This window comes from Canis lupus, chromosome 38 (assembly GCF_048164855.1).
Source record: "Canis lupus baileyi chromosome 38, mCanLup2.hap1, whole genome shotgun sequence".
Lineage (NCBI taxonomy): Eukaryota > Metazoa > Chordata > Mammalia > Carnivora > Canidae > Canis > Canis lupus.
The window spans coordinates 20313067-20337501 of NC_132875.1; the positions used below are offsets into that span (position 1 = coordinate 20313067).

Consider the following 24435-nt stretch of genomic DNA (forward strand, 5'->3'; position numbering starts at 1 on the left):
AATAGTCTGTGTTTGCCTTCAGCATTTGTTAGATCAAGCTGGAATAATGTCTTAGAAAATTTAAAATCTTTTAATGCATTGAAATGACCACAGAGGAACTATTTTTCTTGCCATGAAAGCTAAGCTGTCTGTTGCCTTGAGGAGAAGAAAATAATGAATTTGGAAAGTGACATTCATATTTTAAATATTGCCAGGCTTAGTGATTTGTTTTTTATTTGCTATGTTCTAGTGTAACTTGGAAGAAACTGGAAATGAATACTGATTAGAAATTTAATCAAAGAGTAATGAATGTTTTTTTGCCCTTTTTAAACCAATATTATTACATTTCTTTCTTGAGTCCATGCTTCCTAATAAAAACTAATGAAATTAGGACAATAATGCAAATTCACAAATGGCCACTGATTTGTAAATGTGCCTAAAATGTGCCAAGAGACTGTAATGAGAATACTTCTCAAAATAATTTTAGATTGTAAAATAGCTTACAATTCAGAGAATTAAAAAATGAGCAAAGGTCAATGATATAATTCTAAACCTGTTAAATAACAAAAGCTGAATATGGTAAACTTTAAAGATCTAACTGGCTTTATTATTCAGTTTATAAATTGGGTAGCATCCAACCCAGCAAGCAGAAGGGAACTCCCCAGAGCTAAGGAAAGGAAAAGTTTTTAAAGGCAGAGAAGGAGTGGAAAAAAGAAAAATTTAGAAAATAATAATTATAGGCATGGTTGCTTTCCCAGGATGAACAAAAAGGATCTATCAGTAAATTCCCTAGGTCTGACCAGGAGATTTCCATGTTGACTGGTTACATTTCTAGGGGGTTCACTGCAGTTAGGTTAGGTTTTAAGTCAGTTTACTGACTTGGGGCCTTACGTGATGCCATTTGGGCACCCTAATGATTGAGTTTATAGTTTTCTATCTCTTTAACAAGACAAAACATTTCTATTAAAGAGGGACATCTTATTCATTCAACATTAATTCAACAAATCTATATTGAGAGCCAGTGCTGTAACAGCTGCTTATCAAGTGATGGGAATATAGGAATTAACATGCCAGACAGGGTTCCTACCCTTGGTGAGACTGAGTCTGGCGGCAGACAGACAACAGACTAGTCACAATTGTATGTATATTGACTATGACAGGAATGTTTAGGATGTTATAGGAGCGTATATGAAGAATACTGACCCAACATTGATGAGTACAGTGGAGTTTTCTTTGAAAAAATAATATTCATGCCAAAATTTTACTTCCTACCTTTATTTTTTCCCCCAGTACTTATTTAACTTTTCTAATGGATGATCACATTTATGAAAATGAAACTTGGGTATATTGGAGTCTTAATAAGTAGTTTGTGATGACTTGACTTACTGTTTCTTTCTTCCAACACATTTCAACATATTTTATGCTATTTTTAAAAATTGCTTTTATCAAAGCACATGATTTTTAAATGCATATAATATTGCCAAATTTATAATGAAATCTCCATCCCATAGCCCCATAACATTCCTAGAAGCAATCGTCTTAATTATTTTAGCCATTTCTTTATTTACCTACCTATAAATACTCAATACTACTTATATTCTGCTCTCTCTTGACTTTTCATTTTGAAGCACTATTGCCTTTCCTCTATGGAAGATGACATTTGAACACTTACAGAACTCTTCCCACCAAGAAGTTTTACATATAGACAGACTGCACTCTCCTACACAAGCATAGATGTTCACAAAAGCATTTTCTTCCTTTATTTCCTTACTATAGTTATATCACAAGTTTGTCACTCTTTATATTAAAATGCCAGATATAAATTCTACACTAAAATTGCATTATTGTATTATAATTTGTTACCCAGAATTAATCATTGCTTATTTAGATTTGAATATTTATTAATGTACTCATTGCTATTTCTTCCCAAACCAAAAACTATACAGAACAGTGTTAACACACACTTCAAGTAGTCTTTCAGTTTTTCATTTGTTTGCCTTTGTCTTGGTGACATGGCTTGCAGAGACCTATACCCCCAGGACTTCTGCTTTTTTACCATCTGCTCTACCATCATCCTAGATATTCCTCCAGCACTCTCTTGAGTTGAATACCTCTTGATTTGTTCTATTGCTTGGATCTCAGTTTCCAGGAGCTTCTGGGAAAGGATGGATAAAGCTTAAGTGTGTTGATAATTTACATTGTCTCACATGGAGAGACTGGATATAAAATTCAAAATTGGCAAGTTTTTTTTTTTTTCCTGCAGATCGTGAAGGCAGTTCTCTTTGTCTTCTACAACTCAATGTAGCTGCATAGAAGTCCAAAGTCGTTCTAATTCCTAATCACTAGTATGTGATCAGCTTTTTCACTCTGAAAAACTTCTGAAGTATCACATTCGTTGACTGTTTCTTTTGCAACATCATGTCCCCATTTATGGAGGTAATATTTTTTCTTGTCTCTGAAGGATAATTTTAGTTCATTTTCAGTAATTGTCCTGCTTTCTTCCTTATTTTTTTCTCTCTAGATTTCTGTTCTCTTATTTTAGTCTTCCCTTTTGTATTGAAGACTTTACTTAAGAAATTTGGTGATTTCTGGCTCTCATTAGAAATTTTATAGTAGTGAAAAGATGGTTAGATGCTTTGTATTTATGTGCAAGGAATATCGATCCTTGGGTTTGAAAATAAAGTGATTCACCAAGAATCAAACCTGGAGTGTTAACCCCTGCAATAAATGATGCCTCACTCATAGGTCTTGGCATCAAAAGACCATAGTATACAGGCAGAAGGCTGACTCTCAGGGTCCTGAGATTGGTGTAAAGGACAGAGGCTGTAACTCTTCCCTGTTTTCAATAAATCCTGCTCTCAAGTGTGTTCAAGATCCTGGAATTCTTCTGTCAATGTTTGCCCAGGATTAACCTTCTGTCTCCTTATTGAGATGAGTAGCAGATCTAGGGGACAGGGAATGGTGGAAAAGCAGGATCTAGCTGACTCTAAATGTCTTTAAGCAAACCTGTTTCAGCAAGTTCTCAGTTTCATTTTTAATTTCTGGTATTCCTGATCTTTCCAGTTTTCTACAATACAAATTAATCTGCTTTTTGTTGATTTATCCATCTTTAAGGACTTATGTTTTAGCTTTTGCTGTTGTGATAACTGTTCATCTTACCTTTTTTTTTTTTTTGTATTTCTCTTCCTCTGTTGCCTTCTCTCCATTTCTTTGACTAATTTAAGATTTTCTCAACTTTATTACTCTCATTTTTCTGAAAATGCAGGAAGGTATGAAGATAAACACATGTATTCAATTCACCATGTTTAACCAGAAATCTGCAATTACCTGTTTATGTGTAATATTTAGTTTACATACAGACATATAACATACATACTGACATTTGCTGACAGATTTCCTTGTAAAAAGTCTTAACAAGGTTGAGTCAGTCTTAAGATATTATGTTCTTAACTACCACAAGTCAACAATAATACTGTCCTCACACCAACACACTGATGGGTAATCTTGTGTACACTGGGGCCTGTCTTTCTTGGTCACTATTATTTCCCCAGGGCTTGATCTAAAGTATATGTAAAACATAGTTGAGTGACTGACAAACTAATGTACCACCAAGAAGTCTCAAGTCATTGTACTGTATAGCTTATGTCTTTATAGATATTATGATGTGACTATTTGTAAATAGAAAAGGATTGCTACAGGTCAACTCAGCAAAGCCTGTTGAAAGACAGACTTTCTCTGGAAGCTGCCAGAATTTACTTTGTAATTTAGTCTTTGCTTGTTGTTATAGGCCATGCATTGCTCTGGGCATTCTCTAGGTTCAGCCCAGGTGATTAAAGCTGTATATAGACAAGGAAGTTTCCTTACCTTTAGAAGAGCTGGCACACAATTAGTCTGAAAACTTGATTCTATAGAGAGACTCTGTTGCAGTCTTTAGACATTCTGGAACATTGCTTACATTTCATCCGATATATTCCTGGCCTCTTTCTGAGAACTGCTCTGTCCAAGCTGTTTATGACTCTCATGACTTCAGCCACTTTAGGACTAGATTCGAGCTTGTCATAATCTACTACTGTGACCTCAACTGAATGGCTTTGCCAATTCCAGAGCTTGCTTCCATCTTATTCCTGCACACCTCGTAAAAAGGTACTGTTCTCCAAATCTTTCCCATAGGACTTCATATGCGTGCTCAGTATAAACTAGAATGGTGCTTCACTTAGAATAATTGTAAATCATTCCCTGTTGTGTTGTACATTTGACATATAACTGAATTACTTTTCAAATTATGCTTTGTATATCCTGAATACATGCCTTAAACATAACAGCCCTAGTCATCTTTAGTCAGATTTGTTTAACTAGACTGTTGTGTAGATGTCTGTAGATAATAGTGATATGTAGTGAGTATAATTTTGTCTTCCTAACAAAACACTACTCTTTTTTATAGGAACTACTAAAACTTTGATATAAAATATCAAATTTATATGATATATTTATTTTTCTTTTAACTTCAAATTCTAATCTTTCCTGAAGAAACAGTGTCAGCTCTTAATTTATTCTGAGAGGCAGTAAAATATAATGGTAAAGGAAATGGACTCTGGAGCCAGCCTGATTATGACAATCTTGATTCTGCCTCTCATTAGTGGTGTGACCTTTGTCAGTTTACTTATTTTTCATGAGCTCTCATTTACCCTATCTGTAAAACAGATATTATCATAGTTACTATCTCTTAAGATTTTTAATGATTACATATGTTAACATATATACTAATGTATAAGGTGTCCAACACATAGTACACATTAGAGAAGTATCTGCCATCTTTATTATTTGGGGTCACTGCAATACAGTGAGAGGAATTTTATTAATACCTAGAATGTTTAATTTAATACCTAAAATATATCATTTAGCAAGGGAATGTTAATTTAGTTGTATCTCCAACAAATGGACTTTTACCCAACTCTTCATACATGGCACAAGACATCCAATTTTATCTAACTCCCTTTAAATGATTGTAGTTTGATGTGGTTGAAAAGTCTCTTCTGCTTAGAAAAGTTTGTTTTGTTATGATTTCCCTTCAATAATTGTTAATGATGTAGAATTAGAGATTGAGGTAGATTTCACCCATTGCCTGCCAGTCATTATTGTCCACATTGAGTACAAAGTATCCTTCCATTAGCTGAATTTGGTTCCTGCAGTTGGCAACAACCATAGCAACAAAAAGGACTCAATCAATGTCGTATTTATCAGTTGACCAGCATTCTTTATATATATATATTTTTGACCAACCTAAAAAGTTTTCAAAGTATCATCCAAGCCACATTTCAATATTTTAGTTCATGGGGAGCTGTGATCAAAGGTCCTGCTAAAGTTCTGAATCTGTAAGCCCATGGGTCGCTGAGAGGACCGTCTCAAGCAAAAACATCACACATTATGATCATACAAGTAAAAAGCCCTTTGTAAAACAAGACCAGTTATGATGCAAGAGGAAAAACTACAGTGGTATGAGAATTTAGCCAAAACCAGGCCCTTTATTACCTCAAAGAGGCCATCTCATTTTATGTCTGATAAGGTCAGCAAAAACAGTGGTGGCATGATTTAAATGCAAAGAAAATCATTACTAAATGAGAGTAAAGAGTTTCATATTAGCAGAACATAATGCTTCAATTTAAGTGTATCTTAACAGCACACTTCTGAGAGAAAAGCTAATTGCTTTTGATTAACTCAGTGACTCTTGCACCACTGATAACATTGAGGGCTTGTTTTATATTATTGTTGCTCACGACTTTCTTTTCATAGATAAAGATGATTTAAAGGGCCCCAAAAGGCTTACAACTGAAAGTCAAATCACATTTCATTTTGTTTTATAATTAGAAATTCAAAAACCATACAGTTCTAATTAAAATTGAGAAACAATAAATACAAAAATTGTCAAACTCATTATTGCAACTATCATTTACTTATTACATTGCATAAATTGGTTCTATTAAAAACTTGTTCATCTCAGGAGATTATAAATAAACTAAGGATTTTTTTTTTTTTTTTGCAGTATACACATTTATGCTTTACAAGGTCATAGCTCTGGCACCATCTAAAAATATTTGGACATTATCTGGTTAGCAATTTTTAACCTGCTACTTGGTAACTTAATGGGCATTTGAGTTATTTCATTTAAGAGTTTTTAACTTTAAAGTCTTAATCAATCCTAACCTGAATGCATCTAATTTTCAAAATTATCATATTACTCTTCTGTAACACTCAGTCTAAGGAATATTTCATTTTGAACTGCTGCAAGGTTCTTCATAGAAGAATTAATCTGTTCAGATGTGTTTTAGCAAAAGCCTCCATGTAATACCAAGCACACTACCTTAGTTCAGATTGAAGACTTCAACTGCTTGCATAGATAAGCCATAACAAATATCATTTTCAGGCAGCCCGGGCGGATCAGCAGTTTAGCGCTGCCTTCAGCTCAGGGCATGATCCTGGAGACCTGGGATCGAGTCCCACGTCAGGCTCCCTGCATGGAGCTTGCTTCTCCCTCTGCCTGTGTCTCTGTCTCTCTTTCTCTGTGTCTCTCATGAATAGATAAATAAAATCTCTAAAAAATAATAAACAAATATAATTTTCAATTCCTATGTTCCACCTGTTATTTTCCTCAGATTTCATTCATCTTTTGTCAGTATGAGTGTTCTTGAGTGAGTTATTGGAACCCCCACCCCAAAAAAAAAGGATCATCAGTGTGAGGACTAGGTCATAGAAGAGAGCTATTATGTGTGGCAAATCATTGCTTAGATAGAGCATGCTTATACAATATTATAAAAATTTAGATGTTATGAGCATAATAAAAGAGTAAAATAAAAAAATTTTAAAGGCTTCATGGAAGTAGTACAAAATAACATTTGGACCTAAGGGCTTTATTAAAGAAATATATTTCCTAGGCTATATTTTTCATTGGCATTTTGTAGAGATTATTCCTTTTTCTCCCTTTTTTAGTTTTTCTCCTTGCATGTTTATGACTGTGTTAATATATTTTATGACCATATTTTGTGAGCATGTTATTGTTAACTCTCCTGAAATTTTTCCTGATATATCAGTGAGTGTTATTACACAAAACTAAAACATAAAATACTTATCTTTTACTGAAAAGTATTTTTCAACTCCTATATCTTAAGTAAAAAATTCTGTATAATAGCTGCCATTGGATTCTGCCCTGAGATGTTTATGGATACTATATTTCCAGCATTTTCTGGCTTAGCTATGAGTATCTATTACTTGATAGAGTTTATTTTTTCAAAATAGTATCTGTATTTTTTTAGATGTGCAATGTTCTTTTGAAAAGATATCAATTGAAGTTTGTGATACAGAACATAAATATATGTATATATACTAAGATCTGTTATGCTATGAAAGTGATTTGTTAACTATCAATATTAATAAAAATATAAAACAAATTAATTTTTGTGAGTATTCTTTTGAAAGTCTTAACCTCATAATGAAGATATTTCTATATATTCACATATATCAATACATATACATATACATATGCACTCAGGTGTACACATACAAAACTTTGGTAATTTTCTGAAATTACCCAGCATCAAATGCAAAGCATAGAGAAATACCATTTCTGTTAGTTCCAGTAGCAGAGATAGAGATAACCAGCTTCACTCTTCATTTTCACTGAACTGGCTTATGAACAGGAAGCTTAAGCAACTTATCAGCAGGAGAATACAAGAAAGAACATGCTCTTGAATATATTGTAAAAATATATTATTCAAAAGTATTTCTAACATTTAAAATATTGTTAGCAGGTAACATTTTCTGCTGTGTTGATGATTGAAGATTTCTAGACAAGATTTCATATTATCTTCCTCTTGAAATCCTTTCTACGTTCAGGCAGATCCAAAATAAGATACTATAGGGATTCTCTGAAAGTTGCAATATAACTATAATAAGTTTTTCTGCTGAGAAATTCAGTCCATATTCTGTAAATAAAGGAATAGCTAACCAGAAGGTGATTGATTCTGGTAGAAGACCAGGCATTGAGCTAAGTGGCAGAGGTCAAGGAGAGCAAGTCTAAGCTCATATGCCATTGCACAAAGGAAACTTTGTTCTTTTTCTCAAGAACTTTTACTGTTGTGTATTCCAAGTTGTGTGAAATACTGAAGAATCTCACTATCTGCCTATTAGGCATGCAACCATAATAATATAATTATTACTGTGCATTTAAATTTTGAAAAACATTTTAGCAACATTATACTTTGATATTTGGAGATATAATTGATTTGCATTGGAAATGGAAATGGTCTTTGTCTCTGGGAACATCAGGATACCTGGTTTTAAGGTCTTGAACAAAAGAAGAGCAGTGGAATGTATCTGCTACTCTAGGTTTGTTACCTACCATAGTGACCAGCAAGGTTAGTTGGGTTTTATTTGTTTGTTTTTCTAATGGTTGGGCTTGATTATTTTTTTTTTTTTGGGGCTTGATTATTGAAAGAGTTACTGAGAGCTTTCTCCAGGGAGCTCCCCGAAAGCCAAGATTCCTTGCACAAATCATGGAGGTTCAGGCTAGAGACTGGCACAAATAAGAATGCTGAGGAGTCCACAATACATAATGCCCCTTGTACTTCCTATGCTTGCTTACTTTAACCATCTTTCACTGTACCACATCCTCTGCTTACATAGATATATCATGTCGAGACTGGTGAGTCCCCCTCAGGAGAACATACTCTGCAATATTTGTACCTTGGCATATCTTTGAATATTGGTCCAAGATCTAGTGTTTTAGTCTCTTTTAAAACGCTGAAACATGAATGCCTTTGAAACAATGTACCTCAGCTACTGTTGTAAAAAGCTTTTCCCAACATTGATACTGGTTTTCCTTTCCCCAGTCCTCCCATGAAAGTTCTCAGTTTGAGCCATGTAAGTCTCACGCTGAGGCTAAAGCACTTCTAAACTGGGTAGGTTTTAGAGCATTCTATCAATCATGCTATTTCCCCAATTTGTCAGGCACAGGTGGGAAACGGCACAGGTGGATTTGTTCCAAACTCATGACTTAGAATAAGGTATATAGCTGCCCCTCCCCCCACCACGTAGTCATGAGAAAAATATCAGACAAATTCTAATTAAGGACATTCTAGAAAATACTTGACGTACTCGTCAAACTGACAAGGTCTCAGAGAACAAGAGAAGACTGAGGAACTGTCACAGACCAGAGAGGCCTAAGGAGCCTAAGAATAAAAGACTACAACACGAAATGTCTCTGGAGAAGAATCATGGAACAGAAAAAATGACGCTACATAAAAACTAAGGAAATTTGAATTGAATATAGACTTTAATGAATAATACTGTGTCAATATTGACTTATTAATGGTGATGAATGTACCATACAAACATAAGATGTCAATGGAAAAACAGAGTGTGGAATAGAGAGGAACTCTTTAATATCTTCACAACTTTTATGCAAATCTAAAACCATTTTAAAGTAAAATGTTTATTTAAGAAGACATTCACATGTAGTATTTTCTTTTTATATGTTGTTTTATCTTTAATAACACTTTTGTGGTATAGAAAAAATACATTTAAATCACACAAAATGTTTCAACAAAAGTGATAATAGCCATGTAATTTACTGCAGACATTCAATAACAAAGTAGCAAACATGCAAATCAATACCTTCAAGAGCACCTAGAATTGATATTTGTGGATATTAAATAAGACCTTTTGAACACAAAGCATAGCAAAAATTAGAATGAGTCTAATTTCTACCATTGGTCAAGTGCAATGTTTTTTTTTGTTGTTGTTTGTTTGTTTGTTTTTAAGTGCAATGTTTTTTACCTATGTACCCACAATTAGATATTTCTATGACCTGAAGAGAAAAATTCGTCAAAGCGAAAATACTGAGAAATTCTTCAGTATGAAAGATCTTTATTAGAATTTTTATTTCTATGTTTTATAAGTAAACCATTGGAATCCCTCTAAAACAAGATAAATATATGTATACAATTTGTTCTCTGCAATAGATACACATTTTACATGCTTGAGTTTGGGTTGCATAAAAAGTTTACTCATGGGAAGCCTAGAAATGAAATCCGAGAATCAAATTTATTTATGGAAAGAAATCACATGGAAAGTATTTAGTTATATTATAAATTAAGTAGTTGAAACATAATCTGTAAGAACAAAATATTTTATGTACACTAACTATAAACACTAAAGTGAAAATAAAAATAGTACATAGTAAAGGAGGGCACATGATATAATGAGCACTGGGCGTTATATGAAACAGATGAATAACTGAACTTTACTCTGAAACTAACGATATATTATATGTTAATTAACTGAATTTAAATATAATAAACTTTTTAAAAAGGAAGAAAAGTAGTATAGCAAACTAACAAAATAGGACTCAAAAAAAACTTTGAGTCACAAGAATGATACTTAATCATTCTTTTTAGTCATAATAAATATATTTAAAATGTAATTATTTTTATTTTTTCTCAGGGTCATTTTGTAGAACAGTCATGATTCTTGAATTAAATATTCTTGAATTAAATCTTTGATGTTTCAACATAATTTTTATTACTTTAGATTAATTTTGCATGATAATAAAATTGAAAAAACTTAAATTTTTCTGTACTTTTAAATTATTTTGTATCTCAGAAAATGAGAATATTGGGACCCCTGGGTGGCTCAGCAATAGAGCATCTGCCTTTGTCTCAGGCTGTGGTCCTGGAGTCCTGGGATTGAGTCCCACGTTCGGCTCCCTGCATGGAGCCTGCTTCTCCCTCTGCCTGTGTCTCTGCCTCTCTCTCTCTCTCTCTCTCTCTCTCTCTCTGTGTCTCTCATGAATAAATAAATAAAATCTTTAAAAAAAAAAGGAAATGGGAATTATCACAGGTTTAAGTTTTGCAGATAGTTCATTAGAAACTTACTGAAATTTCTTCAGAAACCTCTACAAAAGTTCCGGGGCACCCAGGGTGGCTGAGTCGTTAGAATGTCTGATTCCTGGTTTAGGCTCAGGTCATGATCTCAGGTTAATGAGATTGGAGCCCTACATTGGGTCTGCACTGGGCATGGAGCCTGCTTAAGATTCTCTCTCTCAACCTCCTTCTGTCCCCCTAACCCCCGTTCATACACTAGTGCTGTCTCTCTAAAAATAAAATATATAAAAAATTTAAAAAGAAACTTCTATATTAAGTATGAGTTAAAAGGAAGTGTGTATCACTTTATTTGTGCAATGCCACTGAGTGGCTAGCCTTATCTGCATCTCACATGATATAATCATATTTTATATTTTCAGAAGGTTGCAGAGAACTCAGATAGATAACAGAAATGGTTTCCCAGTGAATATCCTACTGACTGTAACATTAATCTACTCCAGAATGTGGTATTGAATGTCACATTAAGTTGTAAGTTATTATTCCTATAAAACTATATGTTGCTAGTGGTGCCAAACTACTGGTGAATAACTGATCAGGATGTAATAGTAATTTATTTACAAATTTGAAAATATCTTCTATGCTATCATGCCTGCTGATACAGCATGTTCCACCTTCACAAACTATTTTGTGAAACATCTTCTAAAGATCTGAAATAAATTCTAAATATCATTTTTTTAAAAAGAGGAAATAGCAAAATAAGAACCGAGCTTTAAAAAGAGAGATCAAATTTAACATTAGGAAAATATTCATAAGTTATAGTTCAATTTTAACTCAAAGCAGTTGTTATAACTCTGGATGCAATATTGAAATATAGGTGAAATGCCCTGGTCTTTGAATATCAGGCCATTGGCCATGTGTGGGAAGGAACAGGGAAGCAAGAGGATGAGCCTGAGGTCATATTCTGACTGTCGTTTACCGGATATGTTGCCTTGAGATCAGTTAGTCTTTCAAATTAAAAAAAAAGAAAAAAGAAAAAAAGGAAAAGAAAAAGTGAAATAATATATGTACCTCTAAGGTGTTTAATTAGCATGGTTTAAATTATTACTTTCTATTTCTCTGGCACTGCCACAAACAGATAAAAATCTCTGCAGCTTTGATTAAAGTTCCCTAATAAATGTTTAAAAAATGTTTCCCCATTTTCATTGATTAATAGATTAAAATATGGATATGTGCCTAATTCCTGAGTTATAATCAAAGATGCTTTTTTATTTTTCATTACACCAATGACATGGCATTGTTCTATGCAAATAATACATGTTATATGCAAATGACACATTTATTTCATTTATTCCTTCTCTGATCTTCTTCTTATTACTTTGGTTTAAGGGTATGTTGTCCAAATATATCTCTCCACATAAATGATAATTTTTATGATCCAATTATAGTTCTCAATTATGATAACTGGTATGAAATTTATTCATCCATAGAGACCTATTTTACTACAAGTACATTAATCAGTATAATGAATGCAGGTGAATAAAATTGTAAACTTGGTAGAGAAAATGGAAGGAAGATGCATAAGTAATTATCACATTATACAGCATTAAATATTTTATCTTTTTTATATGTTAACCAAGAATAACAATTAAGTGAAGGCCTTCTGGAAGGCAAAATGAATTCAGCTATATTTATTCCTTTAGTAAAACATGCTTAGTGAACACCTACTTTATGTGAGTTATTACAGTCTACAAACTAGGAATATAAAAGGAACAAGACATAGAAATCTCTGTTTTAACAGAACCTAACTTGTGTGTCAGTAGAGATATAGATGATAAATGAGCAAACTAATGAATACATGATCCATATTCAGATTGTGATAAGTGTCATCAAGAAAATGAAACTGATGTGAAAAATTAGGAAGTTGGTGGGCGGAGAATGTAAGCATGGGTGTTCAGATGGCCAGGTCTCATCTTCTCTGTCTCATAGACCTTATTCCATGTAAGATAGAGTGGGCTAGGCGAGGTGTCCAACACTGATGCCAATTTAGGGGTCAGAGAAAATGGTGATTTGAATTCAGTAGAGTTTACTTTCACTAACAGGGACAGACCAAAAATTCAGTGCTGCAGGAACCAAAGTGGAGAAAGATTCTGCCAAATTTGAGGTGCCGATGCCCGTGGACTTTCTTGTCTTTCATGTTGTTTTAGGACAAATCATTTAAAGATCCCTCTGAAGACCAAGAAAAAACTGTATGGCTAGCATAGTTATATACATCTAACTTTGTTTCTTGTTTCACTGTGAGCCTTACTAGAACTTTCTGCGGTAATCCTGGCTGTACCCAGGTGAACTTTGAGTTGAGTCCTAAAGGAGAACAGAGAAACAGAGTGTGAGGATTTGGGGGAAGAGAACAAAATATTCTAGGCATATATTTGAGTAGGGGGGCTAAGTATAGGTTGTGGCTTGACGACTGTGGAAAGGGCTGTATATTTTTCTTCAGATGTGATGAGAAGTCAATGAGGATTTTTAAGCAAGAGAATTTTATGACCTAATTTGAATTTGGATAATTTTGGATTATCATATTGGCTATTTAAAGGGAAATATACTATGGAAACCCATGTGGAAGCATGGAGTACAGCTAACAAAGTAGAGGCAACTATTACTTGGACAAGAATACGCCCACTGGATATGGACAGAACATGGTAAAATCTGGCTTTATTTTGGAGAGAAAGTGATGAGACTTCCTCATGTAATAGATATGGGTATTAAAATAATGAAAATAATTAAGGATGCTTCTGAGCCTCAGAGATTTAGTAAGAGAGGAAGATGGTAACATTTATTAAAATGGAGGTGATTGTGAAGGAACACCTTGATGGGAGGCAGGTTACAAGGAGAATACAAGACTTACTAAGTTTATAGTACTATATCTGGAGGGCATATTAAACATAAGATCCCGATGTCATATCCCTGTGCCTAGAACTCAGGGTACAGTGTGTCCCATACAGATGAATTTAAGAGTTTTCATCACATGGATGATACTGAATGTTTATGAAGCTAGAGGAGCTCGCTGAACAGAGTAACATATCAAGAACAAAGTAGAAGGGTCCCAGAATCAAGCTCTGTGAATTACTACATGAAAAGGGAGAGAAAAAGAAGCCAACAAAGTAAGTCTTAAAGGCAAATAAGTATTCTGTCTCTGGAACCAAGAGAAGTTTGTGTTTCAAGAAAGGGATTGTGTTAAATACGGGGATTAGAAACTATTTAATGTGACCTCTGCTTTGACTAAAACAGAGCAGTTCCAGTGGAATGTAGAAGTGGAAGTTCTCTAGGAGTGAATGGATTATAGATCTGGTGGTGAGGAAGCTAGAGTCCATTTATATAGAATATAATTTCTAAAATGTTCACTGTAGAAGGGAAAGAAAAATAGGGTGATAAATATGAGCAGAGGTGGAATCAAGGATTTTTTTATCTACCTTTTTTTGTTTGTTTTGATTTATGAACAGATACATTCCTTTTGTTTTTATGCTAATGGAAATAAATGATCTAGTGCATTAGGAGAAATTTAGGATTTGGGTGATCAGTTCCAGAATGAATTCTGAAGCCTAGGGGATGTAGGAATTAGAGAAAAAAAATTGAGGATTTGGACAAGCCTTTGATGGGAGCAGAAAATACAATTTTTCCTTCTAAAAGAAGGAAATATGAGTTGAGGTGCAGGTAGTGTAGGATTGCAAATATAATACATTTTAGGAATCTTGCTTGTATTAATTTTCTTAGTGAATTGTGAGGCAAATCTCAAAGTAGGACCAGAAGATTGAATTATTTCAAGTCTAAGGAGAGGAAAGAACATAGGAACTAATTTCATTAGGTAGAAACACAAATTTTCCAGAGAAATGTAGTACAGAGAGATAATCTTATGTTTTATTTACGTGATTATTTTATACGGATGCAGTATTTGAAATGTTTTACAAGCATCCATGATTTCTGGAATTCTTGGAAACCAAATAAATACCTTAGCATGTAAAATAATGACTGATCCAAAGTTTTGAAATGGGCTTACTTCTTGACCATAGCTATAAAGACATGGATTGAATTTGTCTAACACAGCTATATTTAAAGCCAAATGTTTATAAGTCCTTTAAAAATAAATAATTACAAACATCTTTTTTTAATAATAAATTTATTTTTTATTGTTTTTTTCAATTTGCCAACATACAGAATAACACCCAGTGCTCATCCCCTCAAGTGCCCCCCTCAGTGCCCGCCACCCAGTCACCCCCACCCCCCACCCTCCTCCCCTTCCACCACCCCTAGTTCGTTTCCCAGAGTTAGGAGTCTCTCATGTTCTGTCTCCCTTTCTGATATTTCCTACCCATTTCTTCTCCCTTCCCCTCTATTCCCTTTCACTATTATTTATATTCCCCAAATGAATGAGACCATATAATGTTTGTCCTTCTCCGATTGACTTATTTCACTCAGCATAATACCCTCCAGTTCCATCCACGTCGAAGCAAATGGCAGGTATTTGTCATTTCTAATGGCTGAGTAATATTCCATTGCAATGAAACTCCAGGACACCTGCACCCCGATGTTTCTAGCAGCAATGTCCACAATAGCCAAACTGTGGAATGGATAAAGAAGATGCGATTTATCTATACAAACATCTTTTAATTCAAAAGCTCTCAGTGAAAGGAACAGGGTAGTATTGTTCTTAGCTGGACAAGCTTCGTGCCTGAGCATGTTGGGACCATTCCTCTAGCCCCACTGTATCCCTGTCTCCATCCCTACACAGGCCTGCGCCCTCAGAGATTTTGTATATTTTAATCTAATGTCTATGGCTTCTGAGTATAAATTCATTTTGAAAATATGTGCAGTGGTCGTATTAAACTCTTCTCTTTCCCTCTTTCAACACCCTCTACACTATTTTGCTAAATCCCAAAGCACCGAATACAAAATGTATTCTACACTTTACTTGCCATGATGTTAATCACATAATTATCTTTAATAAGTGAGTTGGAAATAAGCTAAACTAACTAAATAGTAAAGGATAATGTAAATCATGGAGAAATGTAACCTTGGGAAGTCACTGAAGTAAGACAATGTTTATGAACCTTTTGAATAACACAAAAGTTTTTGTTATAATTACATATGAACTGCTGTTTAATACACCCTACTTGGTTCCAAAAAAAAATGTTAAGATAGTTTGCAAAATCCCAGACTATTAACATAAAAATACATAACCTTTAAAAGGTAGAAAATAATAAGGAAAATAAGGTGAAAACCTATTCCATTTTTTCCCCCAAATGTGCCAAAAGATGCTGTATTTGGACAGAAATTTTCCTTTACGCATCCTCAAAACCAGGTTTCCCTGATGAAAAATCAAGATTGGTTATATAATTTAGAGCATCTGCTAGAAAAAGTAAACCAGATGCTCCAGGAAAAGCCAACTAAACCTGTTTAGTTATCCACTAGACTTTTCTGTGCTATCTCAGACTCGTGAGTGAGTGTTGGGAAAATTTAGTCCTCTTCAGTAGTAAAGGAGATGAAGCAGAAGAGGAATGCACATCCAGTTTGAAAAAATCTATTATTTATTTATTTATTTATTTATTTATTTATTTATTTATTAGTTATTTATTTATTTATTTATTCTGCCATAAAATTAAAAAAGAGGTGAATTACCTTCTGGCTCATCAAGAGACAATCCCAAAGATCCCAACTCATTTGTTTTCATTAAAGTGAGAATTGCCACTCTTACTGCTGCTACTGCTCCTTTTGATGATAATTATTGTTTCTACTACATTTTTTAAATAGAATAAGACATTGATATGTTGGCCCATAATCATACTTTCCCTTTAAATGTACCATAATGATAGTGACATGGGAGGAATACAGGCATATTCTCACAATTCCATGACCCTAAACCCTTGGAACCAAATGTATTTTTAATGCATTTAAAAAAAATTTTTGATAAGTAATACAAAACATAGACTGCAGGCTATGTTACACCTCATAAACAAACCTATTAATATTTCTGCAGGGGAGCAAGTGGATATTTTCACTTGGTTGGATGAAAAAAGACTAGTATTGCAGTTCAAAGCATGATTTGCCACCAAATGAATTTACAAATATTTATAACAAAAGCAAACTTTTAGTTTTTATTGTTTTGTTTTTTTTTTTGAGAACAGTAAATATGAGATCTTGGCCTGAGCATATCATGCAGGCTGTTGTAAAGGTTAAGTGTGGGGTTGTAAATCTTTTACCCGGAGCATGGAGAGCGCTCATAAACACTACATACCTGTTTTGTTTGTGTTCCTGGTAGGTTCAGAGTCCCATCCAGCATGCTGTTTTTATAGTCCCTTTTTAGTGTGCAAACATGAAATGTAGAGCATCCTGAAGTAAGTTTAAGGGGGACTTTTAGACTGAAGTAATGCATGTTCAACATACTATGACAAACACCATGCTCTTAAGATATTTACTTAAAATGTCAAAAATGTCAAACATTACCTTAATAGAACAATATAATGATGAAAAGTATTAACCCTTTTATTAAAGGCAAAAACTGGGGGCCTGGGTGGCACGGCTCATTAAGCCTCCAACTCTTGGTTCCTGTTCAGGTCATGATCTCAGGCTGGTGCAATTCATCCCCTTGTTGGCACCAGCTCAGCACGGATTCTGCTTAATTTCTCTCTTCCTCTCCTATTGCCCTTGTGCTTGCACTACCGCTCCTCCTCCCTCCTGTGCTTGTGTTCTCTCTCTTTCTCTCTCTCTCTCTCTGAAATAAATCTTTTTTAAAAGGGCAAAAATGAAACATTGAAATCTTTATTCCTAACAATATATTTGAAGGGAGGGTGGGCATCGAACGTCTCCTCATTACAGTCTGATCACCAGACAGTAGATCCACATTCCCGGATCTAGTGGTAGTTTGTCAAAAGATCAAAAGTTTTTCACAGAATCTATTGTAATTTAAAATATTTTAGCTCTGTGTAATGCCTGGCCAATATGATTTTATTCTTATCAGTGGGCACAGCTATTTAGAGGCTCTGTCTCCTACTACCTTGGGTCTAATAACCTGAGAAATGGAATCTTGACCATAGGAACAGGGTTGATGAATTAGCAGGTCACATATAGAGAAGTTACAGGCCCAGTTTTACTCAAAAAGTAGTTATTTTAAGCACCAGTTATTTCCTGTAGCATGCAGAGACCCTCTCTCCAGTTTTCTATGCCAGACAGATCTCCTTGGATTGGGATTTAATAAGGTTTTCATAAATAAAAAGGAAACAGGATATGGATGATAAAATAAGAATTTGGAATATTTCTCTCTTAATATTTGGTTTTCATTTGATTTTCAGTACAAAGGTAAGAGAGGGGTGTTATATTCGGATGTGAAATCCTGAGGCCTAGAGATACTATTTTTATTCATTCAGTAAGATTTTGCAAAGTGCATACTATATCATAAATGTTCAATCTGGTGCACTGGACTGGCTCAATGTACCTCTTATAGTGCGTTTTTTAAATTTAAGACTGATTTTTGTAGCCTAACTGACATGAATATAATTAACCCTAGTTCTAAAACTGATTATAATTATATGATACATAAATGCCAATTAAAACTTTCTCTTGAAATTTAGGAAGTTTTTGTCAAATGTAATCATTTTCTGATAGAAATCACTGATAAAACAGTAACACTTAATAACTATAAAACAACTATAAAAATTATTCTCTTCCTTTCCTCATCACAAAATGTTCTTCATTTTGATAAGTCCTAAAATAATTTTAACACATTCTAAGATATCTTAAAATTCAAGATTTAAGACAAATAAGCAGATGCTTATTCCACATGGAACTCTTTCCTGTGCTTGTTCCTTTCCAGCATCCTTTTTTTTGAACAGAAAATGACTCCAATCTGACTAGAACACCTGAAACCATCGTTCTTTCTTAATTGGTGCAAAATAAAAGGAGGGATAGGAATCATCAAATGTATCTTCAGCTTTACTTTTGTTTGTAAGTTACTGAAAATATATATCTATTAACTTAAAATGAACACACACACATACATGCATATGCACCAGTCCTCCTTCCTTCCTTCTTTTCTTCTTTCTTTCTTTCTTTCTTTCTTTCTTTCTTTCTTTCTTTCTTTCTTTCTTTCTTTCTTTCTTCTTTCTTTCTTTTCTTTTCTTTTCTTTTCTTTCTTTCTGTGTTTGTCATCATTCATGTATCAAATATCCATTCTATGTAATACATAAAATACAGCCATTAGATAGAATCAGTCTCTTTTTCTCTGTCTTTCCACATGTTTTAGCTATTTTTAGAAAGTTGCCTTCAAATTATAACTGTTATTTGCAAATTTGCAACATTGTTATTTGCAAATAATAATCTACAACAGATTATTAGATTTCTTCCTATGATGCTTATTACTTACAATTTTGTCTTGATAGTCAAAGATTTCTGATTGATCTTCACTAAAAATGAAACAAAAAACTTTAGTTACCATTATAAACCTCAAATAGTGTTTCTCATTACTTTTATTAAAGATTTTGTAATAGTACACATCACTTGAGTATTTACTCACAGTTGAAGATCCACTGACATGCCGACTTTTGGTTGTTCTGTTTGTGTTGAAAAATCTGAATGCATGTGTTTCTGCATAGCTTAAATCATTATTATTCTCTATGAATCCACCAAAGCATGTATTAAGGTAGATTTGCCAAGGAATAATGAGAGCTTTTTTGCTATAATAAGACCCACTCCATTAAAGAAAATGCTCATTAGTAACATATTTGTTTGTGCCTTGAGTGAGGACTACATTAGGAATCATTATTTCATTTTGGAGCAGATGATGTATGAAACACTCCAAGAAAACTTCAAGCCATCATCATTTGGCCTAATCCAAGTGATTCCAAAAGCATTTTAACATCTCAATTTTATATGTAATGGACCAAAAAAAGAGAAATCTTGTTTCTTATTTGCAAACCTGCTGTGATCAACTCCCTACAGTCACCAGAACTGAGGAAAATTGGCCAAAAACACCCTTTTGAAGATAGTGAACTGAGGTTGGCTGCCATGAAGGTCATTACCACATACAGAGCAATTATTATGGATGGCTCTTTAAAAATTGGGTCCTAGTGCCACTAGCATAGATGAACTCTAGACTGAATAGATAATTTGTTTAGCATGCTTATTCTTTTTTTTTTTTTTTAGCATGCTTATTCTTAAAAAATTTTAGGAAGTAAACATATCTGAAACATGACAGAAAAGAATACATTTTCACTAAATATCATTAAAATCATTTTAAAATTACTTTATAAAAGTAACATTAATTTATTTTCTATTTTCTATGTTGTTTATTACTCACCTAACTTCACAGCAACCTCAGGAAGTAGGTGCAATTTATATCACTGTTTTACTGTCGAGGAAAGAGAGGGTAGAAAGATTAAATACCTTGCCCAACCTCTCAAGTGAGAATTCAAATTCTAGAGGTCAGGATCTTAACACTAAACAATAGATATACTTATTCTCCTCAAAAATAAAATCAGATTTGAAAGTATTGAACAGATCTAAAGCTAAAGACACCTGTTGATTTGGGGATATGAGTCTGGAAATGTAGAATGAGATCAAATCAGTATTTGAAAATAGATCAGTATACCAAATTATTGTCTTGTTTTAATTTTAGATTAGTAGGTAGGTAATACTACATATATTACTTAATTTTTAAAATATTTTTCTATGTTCTTTACTCTTTCTAAAACTAATTTGGGAGGCAGAGAAAAGAAAACAGTGCCTGGACATAGATCGAAAAGGGTGGAGAAGAATAAGTAAGGATCGTGCTAAATTTAAAAAAAAAAAAAATTATCTAGGTCAGCTTCGACTTCCAGCCATATGGGCTAACAGAGAACAGATTAACTTCCCATCTGAATGAACCAAGAAAAACAAGAAAAAAAAATATGTGAACCAACAATTTTCAGGATACTGGATATTAGGCAATGAAAAATGGTGATCCCTGAATAGTGAGAAACAAATGAGGTGAGCCTTAGAAAATGGAAGCAAAGATCAGATGGGAGAAATAGCAAGATGATAGATTAAACATAATCATATTACTAATCATATAAAATGTAATGGCTGAAACCCACCAACTGAAATGCAGAGATTGGATTGAAAAGCAATATCTAATTATATGCTGCTTTTAGAAAAAAAAACAAACAAACATTTTTTTAAAGATACCCATAGGTTAAAATCTAAATGATGGGAAAATATATACTGTGGTCATAGTCAAAGAAAGCTGGACTTCAAAAAAAAAAGAAAAGAAAAGAAAGCTGGACTTCATATAAAAATATCAAAGTCAATTTCAGAACAAAGATCATTTCATAATGATGAAAGGGTTAGTTCTTCAAGAGAACTTAACAATCCTGAACATGCATGAACCTAATAACAGAGTTTCAATATCCATGAAGCAAAGTTTCTGTAAGGGGAAATAGGCAAGCTGACAACTATAAACCATTCATGACTATAATCAAATATGTCAGTACTCTTCTCTCAATAATTTATAGAATGAGTAGGCATAAAGTCCACAAGGGCATAAAAATTCTAAATTCCAAAGGCACCTGGGTGGCTCAGTGGTTGAGTGTCTGCCTTTGGCTCAGGTCATGATCCCAGGGTCCTGGGATGGAGTCCCACATCGGGCTCCCTGAGGGGAGCCTGCTTCTCCTTCTGCCTATGTCTCTACCTCTCTCTCTGTGTCTCACATGAATAAATAAAATCTTTAAGAAAACAAACAATGGAATTGATAAATATGAAGCAATTCTTTGGGGCCAGCTTCTTTTTTTTTTAGATTTTATTAGCATTTATTTATGTATATATTTATTTATTTTAAAATTTATTTGAGAGAGAGAGAGAGAGAGAAGTACCAGGGGGAGAAGCAGAGAGAAAGAGAGGAGCAGACTTAACGCTAAGCAGTGAGCCAACATCTATCTGGAACTATGAGATCATGACCTGAGCTGAAGGCAGATGCTTAATTGACTGACCCTGGGGTCAGCTACTTTATTGGTTAGACATCTGTTGTTGGAAATGTCATCAAATTTATGGAATTCAAAAATATGTATGTTATTTTTTGAAATATACTCAAAAATAAAATCAGATTTGAAAGGAAGTAAACAGATCTGAAACCTAAAATCAGATCTAAGCAGCTTATCAGCTTTTATATTCCTTATTAGTTCTGATTTCATGGGCTTATTGAAATCCTGTTTTTTTTTTTTTTCAAAAGAAAATAAACAGAGTCATTTAAGGGCAATAATGTGAAAAATCAGCTAATGAGAGTTTTTCGATTTAAAAAGTTAACTATGATATTAACGTGAAATCTAATATAGAAAAAAAGAAGACTAGACAGAAAGATCAGACTCATGTCCTTTGAAATAATCCAGGTTGGAAGGAAGAGTGGAAAAGGGAAATTAAAGAAATGCACATGATGGGGAAAAAATCAAAGAACTACTTAGACATGTGTACTAATTACTTAACCTGGAGCAGCGAGTATTGGAAATACTTATTATGTATATTATTGGAAATATCAAGTGGATTTCTGATTCTAGAATAAAAGAGAAAAGGCAGAACCTAAGATGTAAGTTTGGAGGTTGTCTGTCTATATCTGCCGTCTGTTATATTGAAAGTGGATGAGATCACTAAGAGGTTATGAGTAGATAGAAAAAAATAAGTGGTGTGACTTGTAGGCACCTCAATGTTAAAAAATCAGAAAAGAGAAAAAAAAATCTGCAAAGAGTATTGTCCTTGAAGACAAGTATATTTATAGACGGGAAAGATCAACTGTACCAGATGCTACAGATATGACGTACAGATACGTCAATTAGAGCATAAGTAGAGAATTGGATTTAACCAGGTTTGGGATTTAACCAGCATAGTGAAACAAAATAAACAGACTTGCTAGTATTTGGCAGCTATGGAGTTCTACGATCAGATCTCCCTTAAGGAAAATTATCTACATGGAATATTGATTGATAACCTCCAGTTGCCATACTTGGATCCACAGCAGTGTATATACCAAGCCAAGCTTCTCCTGGCTTCCTTCAGCCAATGACTGAGCATGATGGGTTTGCTATAACTGGACTATTCCTGATTGACACAGGTTCCTTTTATGAGCTACTTTTGTTTGGAGCCTTCCCCATTGGGTTGATCAAGAATTTCCTAGATGGAGAAGCCATTTGAGACTTTCCCTATCCAATCTTTCTTCCCTTTCCTCCCAGGCCTGCACCATAATGTAAAGGGTCTTCTTGTCTACTCCTGCTCCCCGTGACTTCACCCTTAAACAATTTTACCAAAAAATATTCTGAATATCTAATCTCTTTTTCTCATCTGCTTCATGGAGGCCCTGAACTGATAAAGTTGTGTGCAAAGATATCATCAAAATAAGAGATAATGGAATCAAAGCTAAGTATGATAAAAACAAATCTATGAGGTGACAGTAATAAACAGTGTAAATTTAGTAGTATTAATGATTTTAGGCTCTTGCAGAATCAAAGGACTATTGAGATTAGGATATTAGAAATGGAAAACTGGAAATAGAGGAGCTGCTAATTGATGAGTGGGGCTCTCAAAGTTTAATTATGAAGATGCAATTTGTCACTAATGTTATCATGTATAATGCATAATCATGGGCGTGAGTGGCTAGGTTGGAATGAAGAAGGAATTGCAAGATCTGAGTTTTGAAATTTCCATCTACATGGATACTGAAATCATCAAGAATTATCAAAGTAGAAATTTGGGGAATTAGACATTGGATGGGTTTACTCTGATGACTTCAGATTCAATGATGTATGATTCGAGAAAAAATAGAAGTTTCTAAAAGTAACACTGGGTTGACAAATTGAATTTAAATAAAATATTTTTAAATATAAGCATGTTGAAACATACATACATACATGCATACATACGTATATGCATACATACATACATACATACATACATAAAGTAGCACTAGGGAGTAAGACACAGATGCTGCTACTAGCAATTTAAAATCAATGAAGTGCACAGAAAAGCCCTAAGTACAGTGTACTGCAGTATTTGGGGCAGAGTAATTGATTTTAGGGCATTCTTGCAGAAAATGTCTCAGTGTATTAATATAATTGAAGATCCTAGCTGAGTAACTGTTCTAAACTGTATTATCTTAGAATCTATACACTCAAAATCTACTCTCAGATTATATCTTTTATTCCTATTTTGATAAAAAATTTAACCCTGTAGTTATAAAAAATGATTTTTTCAATATAAAGAATTAATACAATTAATACAACCCACACAGAGCAGTGTATTAATGTATTAATTACTAATATCCACAGAGAATTCAGGTTCGATTAAACATCCTCATTAAAGAGTAGTTACCCAGAAGCAATCATATCTATCACTATACTGAAAGATACTTGATTGTTTATGTAGCCTCCTGAGCTCCAAATTCTCTCTCTCTCTGGTGGCACAGATGTCTCTTTTCCTTTTCATGATGTTAGGGCTCCTTTCACACGGGAGATTTATTTCCCACATCCAGGGAGAAAAAGGAGGTTCAGAGTGTCCTTGCATGGATTATTTATTATGT

General features: G+C 33.8%; 3 long non-coding RNA genes across 7 annotated transcripts in view; 1 reads left to right on the forward strand and 2 right to left on the reverse strand.

Annotated features, from left to right (window-relative positions):
- Positions 1–4010, reverse strand: part of LOC140626657 (uncharacterized) — a 65789-nt gene extending 61779 nt beyond the window's left edge. For 4 of the 5 annotated variants that reach the window (XR_012025709.1, XR_012025706.1, XR_012025708.1 and 1 more), the window contains exon 1: positions 3844–4009. This is a non-coding gene — a long non-coding RNA (uncharacterized lncRNA). Of the gene's footprint in view, positions 1–3843 lie in introns of all 5 variants that reach the window. The other variant, XR_012025707.1, reaches the window with a different exon arrangement.
- The window catches only part of LOC140626659 (uncharacterized), a 35701-nt gene continuing 15037 nt past the window's right edge, over positions 3772–24435 (forward strand). Inside the window, exon 1 of the long non-coding RNA XR_012025713.1 lies at positions 3772–4122. This is a non-coding gene — a long non-coding RNA (uncharacterized lncRNA). The remainder of the gene's footprint in view (positions 4123–24435) is intronic.
- The window catches only part of LOC140626658 (uncharacterized), a 93182-nt gene continuing 87747 nt past the window's right edge, over positions 19001–24435 (reverse strand). The window contains exons 6-8 of the long non-coding RNA XR_012025711.1: positions 20197–20247; positions 19264–19303; positions 19001–19072 (exon numbers count right to left, since the gene is read on the reverse strand). This is a non-coding gene — a long non-coding RNA (uncharacterized lncRNA). The remainder of the gene's footprint in view (positions 19073–19263; positions 19304–20196; positions 20248–24435) is intronic.